Consider the following 24,607-nt stretch of genomic DNA (forward strand, 5'->3'; position numbering starts at 1 on the left):
AGAGAACAGAGCTGTGGAGTTTGCAGCGGAAATGGAAGTGGAAATGGTGTGAGTACGAGAGAGTAGAAGACAACACGAGAAATGAGTTCAATGCATGCGGAAATGGAGTGATAAGTGGACGGAATAACGGCCGAATCCTTTAGAGTCGGGTGGCTTACACACACGTCTCAGCATTGGCTGCGGAAATGACGGTAAGGAGAGCCGTGGTACATTGGGTTACGTCACAGAGGTACGGCCAATAAATGAAAGAGCAGTCTCATTTCGAGTTTAAATTAATAGTGATTATGGGGCCGTTAGAAAGGAATGAGGTGGATGAAGCATTATCGTGGAGGAGGAGTGGGATGATCTTGCTGAATCATTGCATTTAGTGGCTCTGTCCACGATTTAATAACTATGCATAACATGACATTAAATTGTTGTTTGGAAAAGATTTTGATCATACCTTCATAAGTTTGCCATTTGTTGATTAAGGTTGCTGATCCATTATTGCTTTCTTATCTTGCAGATGCCTCGTATCCTTGCTGCCCTTGGTGATGATGATACCTCTGACTGTGATTTTTGAAAACAGAGTGCTGCTGCTGTAGAGACAGAGTGTGCTGGCTGCGGAATCATTTCGAGCTGCGGAAACTGGTGCGAGCTGCGGAAACGGTTCCCAGCTGCGGAAACTAAGACCACTCCCCTTTAGCTGCACAAAGTTAGTTAGGAAAAAGAACTAACTGAATGAAATAGTCCTGAGAGGGACTTTTATTGATGGAATGGAATGAAATGGAAATGGAATGGAGTGAAGTGGAATGGAGATGAAGATGAGATGAAAATGAGGTGGATGAACTGAAATGGTGAATGAGATGGAAAGAGAGAGAGAGAGAGAGAGAGAGAGATTTTTTATTTGGAAAATATAAAGTGTCAGGTGCCCCTGATTTTCACCTTATATTTTTTGTATAAGACTGCCAATTCAAGATTGGTTTTCAGGCTTATACAAGAGATTTTTTTTTATTTTTCTCTTTTTTTTTATTTTTTTTTTTTTTAACTGAAAGAAACAAAGACTAGGCTGATGGAGGAGAAGGATTCTTCTCCACCAGCCTCATTGCAGAATTTTCTTGAAACATTTTGACAAAGTCCTCTTTTGAGAGTGGCTTATGATAAATTTTCAATCGGTGGCCATTCACAATGAGAGGAGTTTGAAGCTCATCAATAGTCTTGACTCGAACTGCTCCATTGCTAAAGACTTCATCAATCTCATATGGTCCAAGCCAATGAGTCTGAAATTTTCCTTTGAAGTCTTTAAACTTGGAATCAAACAATAACGCCCAATCTCCCTTTTGAAACTTTCTCTCTTTGATATATCTGTCATGCCACTTAGCTCTTTGGTGCTAAACTAGATCAGTTCTTAAAATTGCATCTTGTCTTATTTCATCTAGTTCATTCAGCTGCTCCATTCTGTGCTTTTGGGCTTCTGATAGATTCATCCCCAACTGAACTGCCATCTTGAAGGTCTTGACTTGAAACTCAATGGGGAGCAGGACTTCTTTCCCATAAACAAGTTCATAGGGAGAATGTCCTGTTGTGCTCCTCCATGTAGTTCTATAGGCCCATAAGGCTTCAGGAAGCCTTTCTGCCCAATCTCTTCTGTGGAGATGAACAGTTTTGGTGATGATGCTCTCAAGAACTTTATTTGTAGATTCCACTTGACCATTTGCTTGCGGATGGTATGGAGTAGATGTTCTGTGCTTGATTTTGTATTCTTCCATCAACTTCTCCATCAAGTTAGATGTAAATTGACTTCCCTGATCTGTCACAATTTCTCTTGGGACACCAAAACGAGTAAAAATATCCTCAAAAAGAAATTGAACAACTGAATTTTCAGTGGCAGAAGGCAATGCCTTTGCTTCTACCCATTTAGTAACATAATCAGTACAAACCAATATATACTTCTTTTGCTTAGATGGTGGATTAATGGGTCCAATGAAGTCTAAAGCCCATTTCTCAAAGGGTTCGATGCATACCTGTGGCTGTAATGGCATTTCATTTGAAAGAGTTGGTCTCCCTACTCTTTGGCAGCTGTCACACCTTTTGACATATTGTTTTGCATCTTTGAAGAGAGAAGGCCAATAATATCCTAAAGAAAGGATTTTATAGGCCGTCCTCTTGTCAGCAAAGTGTCCGCCGCACGGTTCATCATGACATGCCTTAAGGATGTCAGGCATTTCATCTTCCTGAACACATCTTCTGATCACACAATCTAGCCCTGTTTTGAACAATTCATTAGAAATCCATGAATAATGTGAACTCTCCTGAATAATTTTCCTTTTCTCATTAGGAAATAAGTGTGGAGGTAGCTTCCCTGTAACCAAATAGTTAGCAATATCTGCATACCAAGGAGTTTTAGTAGTTACTACAAACAAATATTCATCTGGAAACTTATCCTCTACAGGAGAATCTTCGTTAGTATTTTGGATTCTAGACAAGAAATCAGCTACTGTATTTTGTTTCCCTGGTCTATCTAACACAGTAATATTGAATTCTTGTAAAAGTAAAATCCATCTTGTAACTCTGCCATTAGTAACAGGTTTGTTCATGAGATATCTAATTGCAGAATGATCAGTATGGACAAAAGTTTCATAACCAATTATATAGTGTCTAAACTTGTTGATTGCATGAACAACGGCTAAGAACTCTTTTTCAGTCACAGTATAATTTAACTCAGTAGGAGTCAAATTTTTACTGGTGTAGTAAATGGCATAAGGAACTAAATCCTTTTGACCCAACACAGCTCCTAGAGCTGTATCTGAAGCATCTGTAGAAATATGGAAAGGAAGTTTCCAATTTGGCCCTCTCAAAATGGGTGCTTCAGATATCCTTGTTTTTAGAGTTTCAAATGCAGATTGACAATCAGAATCCCAATTGAATTCACAGTCTTTTGTAAGTAATTTGAAGAGCGGAGATGCTATATTGGTGAAGTTTTCAATAAATCTTCTATAATATCCAGTAAATCCAAGAAAACTTCTAACATCTTTTTGACAATTTGGAATAGGTAACTTGGAGATGACTTCAACTTTTGATCTATCAACTTTAATTCCATCTCCTGAAATATGATGTCCTAAAACAATCCCTTCAGTAAACATCATAAAACATTTTTCATGACTTAATGAAAGATTTGTTTCTTTACATCTTATAAGAACTTTTTCCAAATTTTCTAATGCCTCTTCAAATGAATTACCATAAACTGTAAAATCATCCATATAGACCTCTACACAATCATGAATTAGATCAGAAAAGATTCCTAGTACTGCCCTTTGAAATGTTGCGGGTGCATTACATAATCCAAAAGGAAGTACTCGGTAAGCAAAAGTTCCCCATGGACAGGTAAATGTGGTCTTGTCCTGATCTTCAGGTGCTACCTGAATTTGATTGTAACCACTAAAACCATCCAAAAATGAGAAATACTTTTTGCCTGCTAAAGTATCTAATACTTGATCAATAAAGGGCAAAGGAAAGTGATCCTTCAAGGTTGCTTTGTTCAATTCCCTGTAATCAATGCAAACTCTCCATTTACCATTCTTTTTAGGTACTATAACCAAAGGGGAAACCCACCGGCTATCTGAAATGGGGTAAATGAAGTTTACATTAAGTAACTTTTGGAGCTCTTCCTTCACTATCTCCCTAAGGTTTGGATTCATCCTTCTTTGAGGTTGTCTGATTGGTCTACTATTTTCCTCAATGTAGATGTGATGAATGCAAGTCTTAGGGTCAATACCTTTCATATCAGTATACTCCCATGCAAATGCAGTAGAATGTTTTTGCAAGATTTTGGTTAGCTCCCCTTGTTGTGATTTTTCCAAGTTTCTGTTGATATTCAATGTTTTTCCTGAAAAAATCTCAATTGCGGAACTACCAAACTCTTCCATAGAGAAAAGAGACATTTGTCTAGATGATAGACACTCTATGTCAGAATCCAACTGAAATTGTGTGTGGTCATATTCTGAAGATGGTTCAAAGTTTTCTAATGTGTTCAGAATTTGACTATCTTCACTAATCTCAGAAATGGTAAAGACAGGTTGTATAGTATCTTCATCATCAACCCACTCATTATCTCCTATTTCTGTAATTGCTTTTGCTGGAGGATACAGATTGAACTTCTTTGTCGAATTACCATCAGAAATATACATATCCCCAGACCTACAACTTATGAAAGCATCAGCTGTGGCTAGCCAAGGTCTTCCTAAAATAAGAGGATGTCCTCCTAGATTACTCTTGGGAGTTAAAATCATGAAATCCACTGGATATTCCCAAGAGTCTAAGGAGTCTGGAATGTCTTTTAATACACCATCTGGTTTAATAATTGATCGATCTGCAAGTTGCAATAAGGTGGGTGTAAAAAGAAGATTAAGAAGTTTTAGTTGTTCCATAGTCTGTCTACTCATGATGTTGATAGCAGCCCCTAAATCAATCAAAGTATTTGGTATTTCTACCACATTGATATGTGTTTTCACAATTGGACTACCGGGATCTACATATTTTTGCATAGTAATTTTTCCCATCATGATATCTGCAATTTTCCCTACCAGGTGGATCCTTCTGGTATCTCTTGGTTTCCTTCCTGGTCTTTTAAGACTCAACTCCTTTATTGTTTTTGCTAGAATAGGAATTTCTTTAATGGCTTGTAACAAGGGAATCTTGATACAGACATTCTTCAATTCATCTAGAAAATTATAGTCAGGCAACCAAATTTGTTTTTCCACTCCTTTGTCAATTTGTAATCTTTCAGGAAAAGGAGGTGTGGATAAAGATGTAGGTTGCTCAACTATGGGAGTTGTGGGGGTTAATTCTTTTTCTTTTTCTTTCTGAGTGTTTGGGTTTTGAAGAGATGCTTCAGAACCCTTATTGGCTTCAAGAGACTCTTCCTCAGAAATGCTTTGCTTTTGATCATTTATAGAAGGCTTATCTAAGACTCTACCTGATCTGAGTTGTACTTCATTGAGAGGAACAATCATATAGGTAGGAAATGGTTGACCTTCCAACATGTAAGCATTTTGAGGATTTTTATTATTGGGGTTTGGCAATGGCTGAGAAGGAAGTTGATTTGACTTCTGTTGGAATGGAAGCAAGAGTTGAGAATTTTGATTCTGTTGAGGAGGTTGTTGTTGTTGTGGAAATGGCAATGATAGTTGTGGATTTTGATTTGGAAGTTGTGGAGCTTGTTGGTTTTGAAAAGATGGAGGATATTGGTAGAATTGAGCAAATCTCCCATAAGGATTTTGCATACATTGTACCCATGATTGAAAAGGATTTTGAGGTTGGGACCAAGGTTGTTGCCAAGGATTCCAATTCGGTGGGGGTTGAAAATTCATAGAGTTGTTAAACCCTTGATTTTGTTGCCCTTGCCAAGGTCTCCTTGCAACAAAACAGAGAGATTCGAGTGTATTTGGATCTTCTTGAAAGACAGCTTTGAGCCCAGGAATTGAAGGACAATCCTTGGTCTCATGATTTTCTGAACAAATTACACATGTCTCTACAACTATTGCATCCAAGGGACATTCCCTTAGAGCATGTTTCTTCCTACATTTCGGGCAAAAGATGGCCAAAGCCTCAGCTTCTGCTTTCTGTTTATTGTGAATCTTAAGGGTGTCTAATTGTTCACTAAGACTTCCTAAGATGTCAGTTTTGAATTCATCAAGCATGTTTCCGATCTCAGCCCTACTTACTGATCCAGTTGCAGATTTATTTGCTCTGATGAGAGAAGGATCTCTAGGCCCTTTTTGAGTTTTTGATTTTCCTCTTGAGAGATGGACACATAGCTCTGCTATATCATTGAGTGAAAGTTGAGATATATCTCCTTTCCCCATCATGTTCAGAATATCTATCCATTCATCTCTAATGGCTTTTAATAGAAGGGCTTTCAAGGTCTCCTCATCTAAGTTAATCATTTTTGCTCTTTTCAGGTTGTATTGAAATCTTTCAAGTAAATCCTCCAAGTTTTCATCTTCTCTTTGCACCATTTTGAATACCTCATCCTTGTGATTGGTGGGCATACAATAGTCCAGGTACCTATCCAAAAATGTTTGTTTCATATCATTCCAAGACCTAATGGATTGAGTGAGTAATCCCATGAACCACTTCAAAGCTTGTCCTTTCAATGTTGAAGGAAACAGTTTGAGTTTTTGAGAGTCATCCAGATAATCATAAGTTCGACATACGACTTCAAACTCAAATAGAAATGTTTCAAGGTCCTCATTCCTTAACCCATGGAAGTTTGGGAGGACAAATGGTGAGATGTTTTTCATGGTGGCTCGGGAGTCCTCATCGACTATAGGAAATCCAAATGAGTTATCTCCATCCCTATTTCCTCCAATGTTACCTCTACCTCCTCCATTGTTTCCTCCTCCTCCTCCTCTACCTCTACCTCTACCACCTCCTTCCTCTGTCATAGTAGTTTCTCCAGAGACTTCAGAGTCTTCTGGTTCTTCTACAAAGGGTGAACGAGAAGGAATTTCCCCCTCTTCTTCAGATGATTCTACTTCTTCAATTACAATTTGTCTTTCTGTAGAAGGAAGGAAAGGATCTCTTTCTAATTCAAATTCGATAGAAGGTGTGGGAGAGTCAACTTCTGCCTCTTGAATTCCAGGAATCCTAGGGCTAGGAGTGTAAGTTGGAGATGAGGGAGGTGTCTCTTGTCTATTCCTTGAAGTAGATGGACTTGTAAAAATCGAACTCTTGGCTCTAGCTAAAAACCTTCCCCTAGAATCTCTTGCTCTATGCATGTCATTTTTTTATTTTTTCTTCAAGTCAGGCTAATAATTCCCTTTCTGATCTTCCAGGTCACTCTAGGTGCAAGAAGAGAGCATACTCAAGAAACTATTAAACCAATAACTTTCTCTTTTCTGATCCTCCAGATCACTCTAGGTGCAAGAGGAGAGCATACTTTGAGAGGTTATCAATTTTCCTTCCTTGAATTTTCTTAATTTTTTTTAGAAATTGGCTACCTAATTTCACTTCCCCGGCAACGGCGCCAAAATGTTTGGTCAATTTAGTGTTGTCTAAATTGCTACTTTTAATTGTCAACCCGGGGCTCGTAAGCTGATGAAGTGAGGTGTACTATATGTACTTAGATAACCTTTTCTAAATCTTTTGTCGTTTTTATCTTTTTAGTTTGTTTTTGATTGTATCTTTCCTAATGTGATGTGATGGAGATGAAATAAAGCGAGTGAATGTGTGTGATTGTGATGATTTCTAAGTGATTTCTTGAAACTTAAAGAGTATTCTAAAAGAAAGCTTGAACAATAACTGAAATAAAATTAAAGCTTGAAATCAAATAAAAGACTAATGGCATCGGCCCAGTATCTCTGCTGTTGATGAAAACGAAAATGAAATCTATATTAACTCAATTAAAAGCAAGAACAACTACTTTTACACTACTTTACAAAATCTAATCAATGTGAAATCTAAGTGAGACAAATCACACTATTTTAACCTCTTCTTAATGATGTGAAAACAGTTATGAAAAGGTTAGTAACGTGAGTCTTAAAGCAAAATAAACCAAGCTGCACTAAATGATATTTTGGCTCCAATAAAGTTAGTTGATTATAGAAAAAGAACCATCAATAGATAAACAACTTGATAACTACTGAGCAGAAAGTAAAGTGCAAGTTGAAGGAATAAAACTAATGAAAATCAAACTGCAGAAAAGTAAAGGTCAATAGCCTAGACAAGATGATCACACATGCCACTAGTTGTAAAAAGAAAAGCAAGAAAACTATCCCAGGCTTGCCTAAGAAACCTGCATAACACACTGATCAGTCATGAACAAAAGTGCAGAAATGTAAATCAGTGGAATTCAAAGTTTATGTACAGCTATTATACATGTTGAAAAGAAATAAAAATGCAGCAAATAAAAAGACATATGTACAACTATTATACATGAAATCAGAAAACGAAATACAAGAAATTAAACTACTGTACAGAGGCTGCAGCAAACAGGGGCCCTCTGCCTACTTCAGCCAATCCAAAGAGCAGTTACACGCTTAGAAGCAGAACAGTCTTCTCATGTATTGATAACAAGTTTAAAAGTACAGTGGGGAGCTCAAAACAATTACAAAACACGACTACAAAAACGACTAACTATCCAGCGTTCAAAGACACTTTATTTATACAGAGGAAAGAAAACTAACTTAACGAAACTTAAGCTATTCAAGCAGCTGTGTAAAAACACGTAATCTGGCTGCGTCCTCGGATTTAGGCAATGGTCGTTGTGGGCATTCAATCCGCTGTTGGATTCATGTTTCCCACTGTCTTCGTAGCTGAGGAAGGTGCCACCTGTTCTTCACGTGCTCCAAAACAGAACACGCAGAGCCATGCCACCGCCAATGACCTCTGTTGACCGAATTTGCCTCCTCGTTGACTACAGGTTTTTATGACCAGTTTGGGTGAGCTGGAGGGACACACACCATGTCCTTGGTTCCACGAACTTGCCCATGTGGCTCTTCTTCCCGGAGGACACCTGGAACATACCATTTAAGAAAACAGCTGCGGAATCCGGGGTTGGCTGCGGAAACCGGGATCAGCTGCGGAAACCCTGTGTGAGCTGCAGAAACGCAGCACTTTGAACCAAAATTCTAAACCAACAACAGTCATTAGCATAATTAGCAAACCATGTAAAAAGTCCTAAAATACAATGATTTGAGCAATTTGATGGAGGGAATGAGTGGCAAAAGAAGGAAATGAATAGGAAAAGGAGGCTGAGAGGATGTGTAAAGAAGTGCAGGTTTGAGGCTCAACAGTATCATTTTGCAGGTTAAGAGCATAACAAGTGGTATCAGAGCACTTTCTAGGGCCGGTGGGATCTCCATTTCTTAGCAAAATTTTTTTTTGGCTAGAGACGTGTTCCGGCGTCTTTAAACCACAAGATCTGTCGTTGAGCGCATAAACCTGCAGATTTGGGGAGGCATGCACGCAAGAAATACAAGAGGTGGTCACGTCTGTTGGACTCCCTTGTAACCCCTGTGGGCACCCCTTCGAGTAGTAGCGCATTAGACAGAACCGTGCACGGATTGTCTTCCACGTACCCTCTGGGTATATCGGAAGCCCCCTAGGCTCCCTTGAAACCTCGCCATAGATAAACTGTCGGCCGTCTTGCGGCTACAGTACACCGAGAACAGCACTCGGGGAGATTACTCACTCGTACGATAGGGTAGTCGGGTTGTACGGCTAAGGGTACGGTCGATCCTCCTTAGTTAGAGCCCTGAAACATTGGGCCAAGTACTACTGCCAAACCCTTATGTATATTGCGATCTGTAGCACCTGACACTCCTCAAGACCATAGTTCCCTTTTTCTATCGGGGGATCACACAGCATCTCTTCCAGAACCGCTTGTGCAAAGGGGTGCAGCAGCCGCAGACATCAGTCCCATAGTCTCGAGTTCGCAGATCAGGCATTCCGATCTATTAGATCCATCAGATCCACAGAAGCAGTCTGTTCCGCCATCAGATCCGCCATTCAAATCTCTCAGATCCACCAGATCGGAGTCGTTGTGAAGGGTTCCTATACCGGGGTATAATTTTCGTAGGACTTTTGGCCGCATTGACATTTTGAGGATTTGGCCACTGCAGTATTGATAAGAAAGGAGTAAAACTCCATTAGGAGTTTTCAGAAAAAAAGAAAAAAAAAAGTCTGAGATCTTCTGGGGCGCTTATTGGTGATCTAGCCCATCAGAATCAGGACGACGAGCTGAGCACGGTGGTACCATTCAATTATTAGTGAAAATTTTTAGGCGGTCCCAAATTTTCATCAGGTTGGTGTATGGTAGAAACTAGAGCTCAAGCGATGGCCAATGAAAGGATGGACAAACTTGAAGAATCCATGCACACCCTCAGCCTTCAGCTTACCGGACTATGTAGCCAGGTCGCGCAACTCATCCCGAAGGACAAGGAGCAAGCCCACGAGGAGGCGTATAATGGCAATGGATACAATGAGGGTGAGTCTAGCCACTCTCCTCACGTTTGGAGCACCCACCAACCACCCAGTCAGTGACCTCCCAAGTTGGATATGCATAAATTTGATGGTTCTCACCCGTCAGCATGGATAGCACAAATGGAGCAGTATTTCAAACTGAATCGTATCTTAGATGATGCGACTCAGCTTATGTTGGGGAGCATGTACTTGGACAATGAAAGGTGGCAATGGTGGGAATGGCATCAACGTTGCAATGGACCTTTTAGGACTTGGACCCAATTTACAAAAGCTCTTCAAGACCGCTTTGAACAGGAGGACTCTTTTTTGGGTCATCTTACTAAGCTCCGACAGACTAGTACAGTGGATGAATATATTACAGCTTTTGAAGCCTTAGCCTTCCGCACTTGGGGTCTCTCAGATGCGTTCTACACGGAATGTTTTATCAGCGGTCTTAAAGAAGCCATCAAAGCTCAAGTCCTACTGCACCACCCTCCCACATGGACGGAGGCTTGCAAGGTAGCTCGTAACGTGGAGCGTGCATTAGCAGCCCAATACAGTCACCCAAATTTCTCCGCTAAAGGTCGCCCCCCACAGGCTCACAACACGACTCAAACACTTAAGGTCCAAAAGGTGTCACCTGTGGAAATGGCCGAAAGAAGAAAGCAAGGACTATGTTACTACTGTGATGAAAAATACTCCCCAGGTCATAAATGCAAGGAGCCCAAATTTTTTCAAATAGATGCCACTGACTACAGCTCAATAGAGGAAGATCCACCACTTGATGACCATGAGGCGCTAGAAGAAGACAACCAAAAGGACAATGTCCCTGACGAACCAGTTATTTCACTGCATGCGTTGGCAGGGATTTCTTCCCCTCAAACTCTCAAAATCAGAGGTTTTATTAAACATCGCCCAGTAGTAGTCTTGATTGATAGTGGAAGTACACATAATTTCATCCATCAAAAAGTCGCAGAAGCAGTGCATTGTTTTGTACGCGCAGTTTCTAACTTCCAAGTTTAAATTGAGGATGGAGGCACAATGAAATGTGAAGGCCACTGTGAAAATGTCAAACTTCAAATGGGGGATTATCAGTTGAAAACCCACATGTTTGCCATACACATGGGGGGTTGCGACATTGTCCTCGGCGCTGAATGGCTCCGCACTCTTGGGCCAATCACAATGGATTTCCAGTAGTTATATATAAGTTTTAAGCAGAACAACTACACACATACCCTCCGTGGACTCCAGGTGGGAGCCCCCTCTATCATCAGCTCGCATAGGATGGAAAAATTGTTAAAAAAGGGCAATCATGGAGTTGTAGCTCAATTTAATGCCATCCAGGCAGTCGAAACAAAGCCTCTGCCAATTCATCCTGAGATGCAACAGATTTTAAATAACCATCTGCCGGTCTTTGACAAGCCTCATGAGCTTCCACCCTCGCAAGGGGAACATGATCATAGCATCACCTTGGTTCCAGGGGCACAACCCCCAAATGTGCGCCCATACAGATATCCGTTCACCCAAAAGAATGAAATAGAAAAAGTCATCAAGGAACTTTTGGAAGCAGGTGTCATTCGTCCTAGCATTAGTCCTTATTCATCCCCAGTGGTCATGGTGCTCAAGAAAGATGGGGAGTGGCGGATGTGTCCTGACTTCAGGGCCCTCAATAAGTTGACAGTCAAAGATAAATTTCCCATCCCGGTGGTTGATGATTTGCTGGATGAACTCAATGGGGCTCAATTCTTCACTAAGCTGGATCTTCGCTCAGGCTACCACCAAATTCGCATGAAGGAAGTCGACATCCCCAAGATTGCTTTCAGAACTCATGAAGGCCATTATGAATTCCTGGTCATGCCATTTGGTCTTTGTAATGCCCCCTCTACTTTTCAGAGCCTTATGAACCACATTCTCAAACCATATCTCAGGAAATTTGTCCTTGTCTTCTTCGATGACATCCTCATCTATAGTTGCACTTGGGCCGCACATCTTCAGCATGTAGATCTACTCTTGCAACTGCTCCGCAAGCATAAATTATTTGTCAAGATGTCCAAGTGTTCGTTTGGCATGGCAGAAGTAGAGTATTTGGGCCACATTGTGGGGCGTGAAGGTGTCAAGGTGGACCCCAAAAAGATCCAGGCAATGCAGGAATGGCCTCAACCTAAGACCTTGAAGAGCTTGAGAGGATTTTTGGGTCTCACAGGCTATTATCGTAAATTTGTCCGCAACTATGGTCGCATAGCGAAGCCCCTCACCCAACTCCTAAAGAAAAATTCATTCTTCTGGAATGAGGAAGCACAACAGGCCTTTACAGCTCTAAAAAATGCCATGTGTTCCACTCCAGTCTTAGCACTCCCTGACTTCACCAAATCTTTTGTCATTGAATGTGATTCTTCAGGTACAGGTATTGGGGCGGTCTTAATGCAGGAAGGGCGACCGTTGGCCTTCACAAGCCAACAACTCAGTGGGAGGAATCTGGGCCAATCTACCTACGAGAAGGAAATGATGGCCATCTTACATGCAGTCGAGACCTGGCGACCTTACTTATTGGGGCGACTTTTCCAAATCCGCACAGATCATCACAGTCTTAAATATTTTTTGGAGCAATGTCTATCCTCCCCACAACAAAATAAATGGCTAGCCAAAGTGCTGGGATATGATTATGAGATCATTTACAAGAAAGGGAAAGACAATAGTGTAGCAGATGCATTGTCTCGCCAATTTGAGGAGGAAAGTACTCTGCTAGCAATTTCCCTCCCCATTCCAGAATGGATTGAAGAGGCTCGCAGGGAATGGTTTTCACACCCCGGGCTCTCCCAACTCATTTCTCAATTGCATGTAGATCCAAATTCCACCAAGGGCTACTCGTGGCAGGATGATATTCTTCGCTACAAGGACAGAGTCGTAATATCACCAACATCCACCCTCAAAAGTCGCATTTTGGCAGAATTGCACTCATCTCCCATTGCAGGACATTCGGGCTTTCAGAAGACGTATGCTCGCACCAGAAGATCATTTTTTTGGACAGGCATGAAAAAGGACATCCTTACTTTCGTAGCAGAATGTGATGTCTGTCAATGCCACAAAGGGGAAACCGTCAACACACCAGGCACATTACAACCATTGCCCATTCCGGCATCAATTTGGATGGAGGTTTCTATGGATTTCATTACAGGTCTTCCAAAGTCAGGGAACAAGTCAGTCATCATGGTGGTTGTGGACCGACTGTCGAAGTATGCTCATTTCTGCACCCTACCCCACCCGTTTACACCAACTTTGGTTGCTCAATCTTTCATGGATCAGATCTTCAAATTGCATGGCATGCCCACTTCTATTGTGTCCGACCGCGACCCGATCTTCACCAGTAATTTTTGGCAAGAAATCTTCAGAATACAAGGCACTCAACTCAAACTCAGTACTTCTTATCATCCGCAAATAGATGGTCAAACCGAAGCCGTCAACAAATGTCTAGAAACCTACCTTAGGTGTTTCACTTCAGAAAAGCAACACCTTTGGGTATAGTGGTTACCTCTGGCTGAATGGTGGTATAACACCAACTATCATGCCACCACCAAAATGACTCCCTATGAAGCAGTATATGGTCAACTCCCGCCTTCACCTACTTCGTATCTCAAGGGATGCTCAAAAGTAAAAGCAGTGGATCAACTCCTACAACACCGCGCAACCATGCTCGCCCATCTTCGAGAGAATCTTCATCAAGCTCAGAACCGCATGAAGCAAAACGTAGACCAACATCGCTCAGAGCGCCAATTTCAAGAAGGGGATCAGGTCTTTTTACGGCTACAACCATATAAGCAAACATCACTCAAGGAAAAGGGGTGTCAGAAACTCTCTCCCAAATTCTACGGACCATATCAAGTACTTCAGCGCATTGGAGAAGTGGCATACAAGTTGGCCTTGCCACCTACTGCAAAAATCCATCCAGTTTTCCATGTCTCATGCCTCAAGAAAGTGATTGGGAACAATTGTAGAATTCAGACCAGTCTACCTGAATTGGACGAAGAAGGGTCCATCTGGCTTCAACCCGAACAGGTCCTAGACACACGAGACAAGCAACTATGTGGCCGCATGATTAAGGAAGTCCTCGTCAAATGGAAAGACACCTCTCCGGAAGATGCAACTTGGGAACCAGCCACATTCTTCTGCAGTTTCCGCAGCTTCAGCCTTGAGGACAAGGCTCGTCTTAAGGGGGAGGGCATGTTAGGGTCCCACCCTAACCCCCTTATTTATGTAATGGGATCACGTCATAGTCAAGAGTCAATAAAGCCCATATTAATAATTGTAAGTGGTTAATCCACAATTAGTGACGGAACCACAGTTAGTTGCAAATGGGCCGTAGTATTAGATAGATGGTATTAATAAAACCCATGGTATTGGCCCGTGGTATTGCATGTATGAGTCATATATAAAGGATAGAGACTCCCTGCGAGGAGCATCGTGTCTTATTTTGTAGTCGAGCTCTGCTCTATTGGAGGTTTCCCCCTCGAAGAGGCAAGTGAACATTACTCTCTGAATAATAAAATCATTGCTATTCTGTGTTCTGGGTATCTTTTCTTCGCATATTCTGTATTTGGGTATCATTTTGCAGGTTAAGAGCATAACAGAAATCGCCAAGAGCCGTTGGATCTGGGAGTGGCGGATCGGAGGGTTGACGGGAGATGGAGCTGGCGGCAGGTTTATACGGGGGATCTGCGCGAATATTCGGATCTTCATAAACGCCGCAGGGAGGGTTAAACTTTGGTTTTCTGGGTTTTATGGGTTTGTACAAGCGGGGAGAACCAAACTTAATTTTTTATTAAAACCTTTAAACACTATCTTTGTGCAAATGATTGCGAAGGGGTAAAGTTACTGGGTTTTGAGGACAGTGAGGTGGGTAAAGGTTCTTGGTCTAACCAGAGGTTTAGACCAATCCCAGTTTCATGACATGGATGGGTTCATAATAGTCCCAGGTGGACTACTATGTCCCAGGACTGAAAAAAATACATAGCTATAGTGCTACAAGGTGGGATATGTACATAGGGGAGTTATTAACATAGATCTAGTAGGGGAAGGGGAAAACAGATGGGGATTTACATAATAGAGTCAGTAGTTAATATGAAGATGATGAGAAAGCGATAAGGTAAGGAACCTTAGGTTATTTTGGGGGAATAGAACTTTGTAATAGAAGAATGGAAATCCTTGAGTGAGGGAGATCTTCACCAAGGCCAATGATATGGAACATGATGAGACTAAGAGGCTCAAGCAGATCTTGACCTCTTTGGGAAAATTAGTGAGTGATTTGGGGAGTAAGGAGAAAGGGAAGTTAGTTATGTCCAGTTTGAGTTCCTCCAGATGAAAAACTGCATCATGACTGTGATCTGAAAAGATATAACACTTAGAAACACAAAATTGATCATGAATCATCATTCTGCAACCTCAAAAACTACCTACCCAGCCTACTTTCCTAACATTTTTTCTTCTCTTTGGTTTGGGTGCACTTAGACTTGCAGACCCAGCTTTACAATTTTTTCTTTTGATTGCCTTCCTATCTAAATCTACACTTATTTCTGCCAAGGGCCCATATTAAGCAGTTGGGCTCCTTTGATTCTTTACCTATCTACAAATCTGCCAAGATTAAGCTGTTTGGACAGATATCATTCTCTATATTCTAAAACAGGAAATTGAAGCCTAGGGAGACCAAGGTTAAGCTATTTGGCCCTCCCTTTTATAGAAAATTCTTTTTAAAATGGTTAAGTCATCAAAATTGGAATGCAGCAGTGGCATTTGGACTAGCACACTTCATGGCTTCTTCTTTGGTCTCTTCTGGAAATATGGAACATTGCAGCATGCAAAGTATGACATATTTGGCATGTAAAATGTCAATCATGAAAAATGAACACCTGTCGCAACAGGAGGCTAACAGTGGCTCCACTTGGGGATGGCTTTTCCTTGTGAAAAGCCAAGAACAGCAGGTCAGACTGCCTTGATCTTCTGTGGTTGCTGTGGATTGAAGGAACTTCTTTATGCTGGCTGTTAGATAATGGAAACTTTGTAATATGAACAACCTTCTCCTTAACTGAAATATTGTGAAATGCATAGCACTGCCTGCTTTCTTCTGCGTGCTTGCTATTATGTAGAATGCTGCTTGAGCATTGCCTTTGAAACATTCTCAAATCATGGATCAAAACTGATGTGTTTGCTTTACTTTTGCTTTGACCAAGGGTGCTGATATGAAACTAAAAAAACTCCTCCGTTTTGATATTTTTGACTGAAGACTGCAAATAGTTCCCCTTTACTATGAATTGTTGTGATGTGACTGTGCCACTCTTGCTGTTTTGTTGAAATTAGTACAGAGACAGGGCTTTTAAAACTGGAACACTTGTATTGGTTGTAGCTCCACAAGATTTTTTTCTGCTACTCTAATATTTAGAAAAATAAAACAAAACGTTGATATATACAAATATTACTGTACAGAAGATATATACAAAGCTGGACTGTATCCCTTAAAAGGGATCATGGTAATGTTTCAGCATACGGCCATTGACAGGGCCTTCTTCAGCAGAACTATCCTCTACAGATTTGAGAAAATAAGTGTTATTTCCCTGAACAGCAGAAATAACAAATGGCCCTTTCCATAAAAAATCAAACTTTGCATGTTTGCCCTTGTCTTCTCTTCGTGAGTCCCACCTTAGAACTTTGTCACCAATGTAGAAATCCTCAGCTTTAACTCTCTTATCAAGCATCTTTTTCAGTTTTTCTTGCAAAATTTGAGCTCTGTCATAAACTTGCTCTCTGCTTTGATGAAGATGAATGGTCTGATTAATTCTTCTTTGAATATCATTTGGTTCAGCCTGAATCTCCTGTAACAGCTTAATAGTAGGAATGCCCAAGGATGAAGGAAATCTAGCCTCCATGCCATATACTAGCTCATAAGGGCTCATCCCAATGGACCTCTTTGTTGAAAGTCTGTCTGCCCATAGGGCATTTACCAGCTTTTTGTGCCAGTTCTTCTTGTTCTTTTCTAGCACTTTCTTTATGATGTTGATGAGGCTTTTGTTGGAGGATTCGGCCAAGCCATTGCCTTGAGGGTAATAGGCTGTAGAGTGGCCCAAGGTAATATGAAATTGGTGGAAAAAATTGATCATTTTTTTGGATTTGAAGGCAACGGCATTGTCAGTGATGATTTTCTCAGGGCAGCCAAATCTAGAAAGGATATTGCACTCAAGGAATTGGATAATGATGGTGTCATTGGCTTGTCTGCATGGGATGGATTCAACCCACTTAGTGAAATAGTCGGTGGCTATTAGGATCCATTTGTGCTGGCCTGAGGAAGAGGGATGGATTTCTCCAATGAAGTCAAGACCCCATTGTTGAAAAGGCTTCTCGGTTGATATGGGTTTCAGGGGCAGGGGCAACAACTTTCTTTTGCCCTCAAAGATTTGGCATTTGTGACATGACATGGAAAACTTCTTTACATCTGCAAAAAGAGAGGGCCAATAGAAACCAGCCCTTAAGATTTTATCAGCAGTGGACTTCCAATATAGATGTCCTCCACAGTCACCTGCATGGAATTCTTTCATGACATTGTTAGTTTCACTCATGGTTAAACAATTAAGCAATATACCTTCATGATTTCTCCAAAATAATGCACCGTCTATGACACAAAACCTTAAGGCCTTCATTTTCAAAAATCTTTTCTTGGTTCTGGACAATCCTGGTGGAGCAAACAGGTTTAACAGTACAAAACATATATCAGCATACCATGGAGATTGCAAAAAGGTCTCACCGATCTGTGGAGTCACCAACTCCTGTTCATTGTCCAGCTGGTTAATGTCTAAGGCTTGAAAGTTTGTTTCGGACATCAGTTTGGCTAAACCTTGTCCCTTTATCAACTTGGTTGGTTTTATTTCTATGTCATACTCAAGGATGTTTGCTATCCACTTGCCTCTTTTGCCTTCTAATCCCTCTTGGGTTAGTATGTCTTTTACAACAGCATTTGGGACATAGGCAATCACATGTGAATATAAAATGTACACTCTGAAATCCTTGATGGCCTTAACGAGTGCATAGGCCTGCTTTTCTATGATCGGGTACTTCAAAGGGGCATCTCTTAAGGCTCGGCTGAAAAATGCAATCGGCTTTTCAGCTCCCTGTTCATCCTTTTGCAAAAGGACAGCAGCTATAGTATGATCAGATGCAAAAGAAAAAATGATAAAATCTTTGTCAAATTGTGGGCTGGTGAGGACAGGGGTTTGGGTTAAGGCCGTTTTGATACTCTCAAATGCTTGCTTGGTTTCAAGAGACCATTTTACCTTGGCATCCTTTTTTAACATATTGCTTAACAGTCGTATCAGTTCAGCTAGGTTTGGGATAAATCTTCTTAAGAAGTTGATTTTTCCAAGGAATGCTTGCAGCTCTTTTATGTTTCTGGGATATGGGATTTGGAGGATGGCTTGGATTCTTTCAGGATCTATTCTAATCCCATCTTTTGATATGATGTGGCCAAGTAGTTTTCCTTCTTCAAGGCCAAACAGGGACTTCTTGGGATTTAAGGAAATGCCATACTTCCTACATGTTATGAATATTTGCCTCAAGTGCTTGAGGTACTCTTCATCAGATTTGGAAAATGGGGTAAGATCATCAAGATAGACAACTAGGAAGTCATGAATTTCTTTGGCAAAAGTGAAATCCATTGCTCTTTGAAAGGTAGCACCACCGTTTTTAAGTCTGAATGGCATCTTAACATACTTAAATGTTCCCCACGGTGTGGTAAAGGCTGTTTTGTCTTGGTCATCCGGGTGAACAAGTATTTGATTGAAACCTGAAAAGCCATCTAGCAAAGAGATTCTGGATGACCCCACTACTCTTTGTAGGATGTGATCCATCTTGGGCAAAGGATAGTGGTCTTTTAGGGAGACTTGGTTTAAATTTCTCAGATCTACACAAAGTCTAATCTCACATGTCTTCTTTCTTGTGGGAACAAGATTGGATACCCATTCAAAAAATATGATGGGTGCTATTATGCCTGCTTCAAACATCCTCTTTACTTCCTTCTCAATCATGGGAAGAAGCATAGGGTTAATTCTTCTAAGTTTTTGTTTGAAAGGTTTCTGGTTTGGTTTTAAGGGAATGGTGTGTTGAATTATTGAAGTGTCATAGGACTTCAAGTCTTCATAACTCCAAGCAAATACATCTTGGAACTCTTTAAACAAATCAATGTACTTGGGCTTTTGATCAAGTGGTAAATTTTTGGACAATTTGATCATTTTGGGATTCTCTGCTGTCCCAATGTTGTGTTCTTCTATAGCAACATTCAATGGTTGTACTTTTGGCTTTCTGGGAACATCATTAGTGTCAAACATGTCTTCTAATGGGGTTAGGCCAGCAGGCAAAAAATTGTCCTTTAAGTCAATGATCTCTGCCTCTGTTTTGGCAATTTCTTCCAAATGCATTTGTTTCAGTTGTTCTATGTTTGTTTTGTCAAAAACAGTTGGGTTTAGGATTTGTTTGGCTGTTGCAGTTGTTACAGCCTGCTTGGTTTCATTTGTTTGCTGTTGGGCATCCTTCATAGCATCCATGTCAATGTTAATATTCGTAAATTCATGCTCAAGAGTGAGGAAATTATTAATCTGGGTATCATTTTCGAACACTTGCCAATCTTTAACGTTATTTGGGACAGCGGGCCTATGTTTTATTTCAGCGGTAAAGTGATGGTTTGGCTCAAAGGGAAGCTTGCATGTACTAGCAAAGGTGGCTAGGCTGTGTGCATGAATGTTATGCTCTCTTGAAATCTTGGCCAGCTTGAATTCTGTGAATGCATTGAGTATATTAGTGGCAGCAGTCCTATAGGCCCTCATTCTATTGTCATTGGTTACAAAGTTACCTTTCATCTGTTGTATGATTAAGTCAGAGTCCCCTAAAATAGACACTTTTGCAGCTCCTAGAGCTTTGAGCAGTTTAAGACCTAAAAGCAGAGCCTCATACTCTGCCATGTTATTTGTGCATTTGAAATTCAATCTGTAGGCATGGCCTTCTGCATGATTGTTATGCGTATTGTGAATCCATACACCTGCCCCTACTCCTAACTTGTTGACCGAGCCATCAAACTCTAAGTACCATGTGATTTCTTGCTTGTGTTCAGTACTGAGAGTTTCAGTCATTCTTGTAGTGGGCAGATTTGAAATTTTTGTTTGGGGAGGTTCTTCTAGCATGCTGGTTGCATTAATTGTTGTGACAGTCTCATGGGTATGTGCAATCGATTCTTCATTGATGTGTGCTTGTTGTTCTAGAGCCAAAGGCTCATCATCAGTTGGGGAATTTGTATCATCATTAAACAAAATAAAGGAATCCATATCAGAATGGATTGAATAAATAGGAAAATTTTCAGGCCTGCTCTCACTACTTACCACATATTTCATAAGTGTTTCTCTGTACAGTCTCTTTGGTTGCCCAAAGACTGAAATAGTAGCATAGGAGAGATCTAGTTGAAGGGATCCTTGGAGCTTTGCTCCCCATGATCTTGACAGGAGCATACCATACTTTGGTGGGATGTCAGCCACCACCACATCCATGAGGATGGTCTTGTTGGGATATTGAACTAAGGAGACACACAAGTCTTTAATGAGGCCTAAACACTTGACTTGACTTGAGTCAAATGAGTACAAATCTTTGTAGGGTCTTGTAATATCAAGGTTCAGCTTTTCCATAACTGCTTTGGGCATCAGATTGTGTGATGCTCCTGAATCAAACATAGCATTGTGCAAAACTTTGTCATGTATATGAAAACTGACATAAAAGGGTGGAATAGGTCCATATGTTGATTTTCCATTAACTTCTGGGCCAAACAACAGTTCAGGGGTATCATCCAAAACATTTACATCATCCTTATTCTCTGGTATTTGAAGTGATCTTTGAATTTGTTGCCTATATACATCGTGCTTGGCAAGTTCTGAGAGGGGGATGGATATCTTCAACTTAGCTATTTCTGCCTCTAAATTAAATGGCTTTTCCAATGGAGTCTTGGTGTTGATAATGGCAGTTTTTTCTGTTTCATTTGAATTATCTGCTGTTTGCTCTTGTTTATCAGCGTTATGGGAATTGATTGCTTGCGGTTTTTCAACTTCAGGAGGGCTTTTTGGAACGTTGTTCGAGTTTTGCTCAGAGGAAGAAGGTGGAAAAAGCTGATCTACAGAAGGTTGCGCTTCTGTTATGTCTTCTACAGTCACTTGATGCGGGTTTGGGACATTTGTATCAGCTGGTTCAGTTATGACAGCCTTGCTCTTAATCTTGTTGGGCTGTTTGCCATCCTTTGTTTTGCTAGGTTCAGAAATGTCAATGGTCCTAGTTCTCAGATTATATTGTTTGTGTACTTCATACACAACAGTATCATAACCCTGTTTAAAATCAAAAGACTCACCCGACTTAGTCTGAAATTGACTGAAGTTATGCTTATCTTGGTCTTCTTGGCTCAGAAAAGTTTGATGGTCACCCTTTAGATCCATCAGATTCATGTGAGTGTCTTCTATGGGTTCACTAGAGGTGGATGCCTCAGCATAGTTTTCTTGAAAAGGGGGTCTTAGGTCATGATCTGGGCTTGACCTACCAGCATTTGTGTTCTGTGTTTTCCTAAAATTTGGGTTCCTTATGGTATTGGACTGTTGTCCTTCCCATGATGATCTCCTCTCAACACTTTCTACTCTGTCTCCCAGCCTTTGCATGCCACTGATAATAGCATCAAGCTTTTGTTCTAAGGCTAAGGGTTCTTCCTTAAAGGTGGTTCTTCTTTCCATTCTAGCTCTGTTTATTTTGGCAATTAGGTTGGCCTCTACGCTGACAGCAACATTTTGCATGTCTGCAAGGGTCTGAGGAGCTCTTTCTTTTAACTGGTATGCCATATCCAGGTCGAATCCATCAGGGAATTTATACAAGGCAAGGTCAAGTGGGGGTCTTAAGTTCTGTGGTATTGCATTATAGACATTATTGAATCTTGCACAGTACTCCAAAACAGTCTCTTGAGGACCTCTTTTAATTGTATCATATTCAGCTAGTATGTGCAAGGGGTCTTTCTTTTTCTCCCATCTGTTGGTAAAGGATTGGTAAAGCTCATCCGGGGTAGTTATGGAATTTGCAACAAGTGATCTAAACCAAGTTCTTACATCATCGGTTAAACTTTGAACAAAAATTCTCATTTTCACGCTATCATCGTCTATCTCGTAGTTTTCAAAATAGTCTTGCATATTTTTGGTATGCTGAAGGGCTGTGAAAGGACCGGTACTGTCAAAATAGGTAATTTTAGATTGGTACTCCTGAGGTAAAGCCCCAGGATTAGCAGGAAATTGCAAGGGTGCATATCTATTAGCCATATTGGCAGGGATAAGTGGGACAACGGGGATAAATGGAACAACAGGTATAACAAGGATAACAGAAGTAACTGGAACAGCAGTAGTGGTAGTTGTAGTATGTGCAGTGAATGGAGGTGTGGATGGAGTGCTTTGAGATGTGGATGATGAACAAGGGGAAGTAGGGGTCAAACGAAATAAAACCTTCACAGGAGTTGGAACACAGCTTGGGAGAGCTGCTTCAGGACTCAACTCAGCAAACTCTTCTCTTCGCTCTAGCTTCCTAAGGATCTTTGGGATTAAGTTCGGATTTTCAAAAGCAGCTGGGGGATTTGGGTCGAGATTTGACCTTGTATATCGTGGATTCTTCTTGGGAGCCAGCTTCTGAACTGTTTTGGTATTTTTCTAGGAATGTTTTTAGAATTAGCAAGGAACTGATCAAATTTTGGAACCACTATCTATAGCATAAAACTAGCATGAAGATTGACTGAAGCAGCTTTTGTTTACTTCTGTCAATGCAAAGCAAATGCAGTTTCAAAGGCTACCTGGCTGACATTGAAGCTTCATCTGTAGTTTTAAGGAATATACAGCAATTAGAAAATTGGTTTCTCAGTGGATTCTTCCAACCTGTTTCATGAATTTAACTGAGGAGGTCCCCAGTGGAGTCGCCATTAATGTTATCACTCAGGTTGTCCCTCAGGTTGGAGTAAAGGGATATGGCCGAGGTAACCACAGACCAACTTTGGACTGCAGATTCTAGCCCACCTGCAGTCAGAGAGGGCTCTCTCTTTATGGTTTAGCTTTGTTGAGGGGGATTTTAGGCTAGTTATTGAGCTCAGGGTGTTTGTTTGTGTTTTGGTGGGAAGATTGATGTTTTTAGGTAAAGAGGTATGTATAGTGTGAAAGTTTCAAACCATTGGGCATGGAGTCAAGGAGTAGGACTGCTGGTGCGTTTTCTTGGTCACAAGAGGAATAAGGAGCAAGGTAGCTGCACATGGAGCAATTTTTCAGGTTTAAAGGATGGAAAGAATGCCAAGGAAAGAGAGGAATTTAAGAATCTCTCATTCAGCGTAGCAGCGAAAAGGGAAATGAGTTCTATCTAGGGGTAGTAAAGAATCCCTAGATAACTGTCAAACACATGTGAATTAGAGTAAATATGAACCACAAGGAATTCATATTCATGTCTAGTTCAGTTTCAGATGAAGAAACATAAAGAAACAACAGAAATTGAGCCTAGAGTGCAGTTAAACAAGTTCTAAGCTAATCTTTCTTTCTGCTATTTAGATGGTGAAACGATGAAAACAGAGGTAAGAAGCACTTATTGAGTCATGTTGCAGAACAAGAATTCCACATTCACTTCCTCAGATCATTAGACACAGAGCAGACAGTCATTCCTCCAATCTCTTCAGCAATCTTTGATCAAGTGAAACATATCAAGTATACAGTGCGAGTCTCTAGTGAAAATTATCAATCGACCAACTCTTAAAACAATATAGAGGGTGGTATATATAGAAAAAATTCTCCAAAATTGTTTATTATAGCTTTGACCTAAACAGGTCTGAAAGTAAAAGATTACTTTAACCTAAACCTATCAGGAATAAATGCAAGAAAATATCTATGGGTTGTACTGAGGGCAGCCGTATCAAAACTGAATTAATGCGTTGTCCTCGGTGGCTTGGTGCAGTGCTTCTGCAATAACTGCGCATGGACTTCTGCTCCATTGTAGTTCGGTGGCTTTAAGTGCTTTAACTGTGATTTGAGAGCTGGGATGGGCTTACACCATCTGATTTGACTTTGCTGGAGGCCATTCAATGTTGACCTGCTTTGGGAACTGAAGATTTCCATTAAAAATTTAACTGATACTCTTTGCCGCTTCATCTTTCCTCTGATACTCTTTGGCAAATGAATCGGTCTGGTTCTCTCCTTCGCTGTGGGTCAAATCAAAATTTAATGGCCGTTGTTTGGCCCTCTTTTTCCTTTAGAACTGTCTTTTGATCCTTTCTGCATGCCTCGCGAAAAAAAACGGGTCATTCGGCGCCTTTTGGGCTTGCTGGGGGCTGCACAATGAGGGGCTTTCCACTTCGGCCCATTTCCCGTAGCCATGCATGAAAAACTGCCTCAGAATTTGAATCTGGGCTTCCTAAGCACAATTTTCGCCTCTTGCGCCAAAAACTGATGATGACGTCAGCATGATGTCAGCGAGTGGGACCATGGTACGGTGGATGACGTGGCAGGATGATGTCAGCAGGGTGACGTCAGCATGTACAATGGATGACATGGCAAGGGTGACTCGGCAGGAGGCCGACGTGTGCAGATGATGTGGTAGT

The sequence above is a fragment of the Pinus tabuliformis genome, chromosome 4_1, assembly GCF_031772625.1.
Source record: "Pinus tabuliformis cultivar Carrire ecotype Pingquan chromosome 4_1, CPIR1, whole genome shotgun sequence".
Classification (NCBI taxonomy): Eukaryota; Viridiplantae; Streptophyta; class Pinopsida; order Pinales; family Pinaceae; genus Pinus; species Pinus tabuliformis.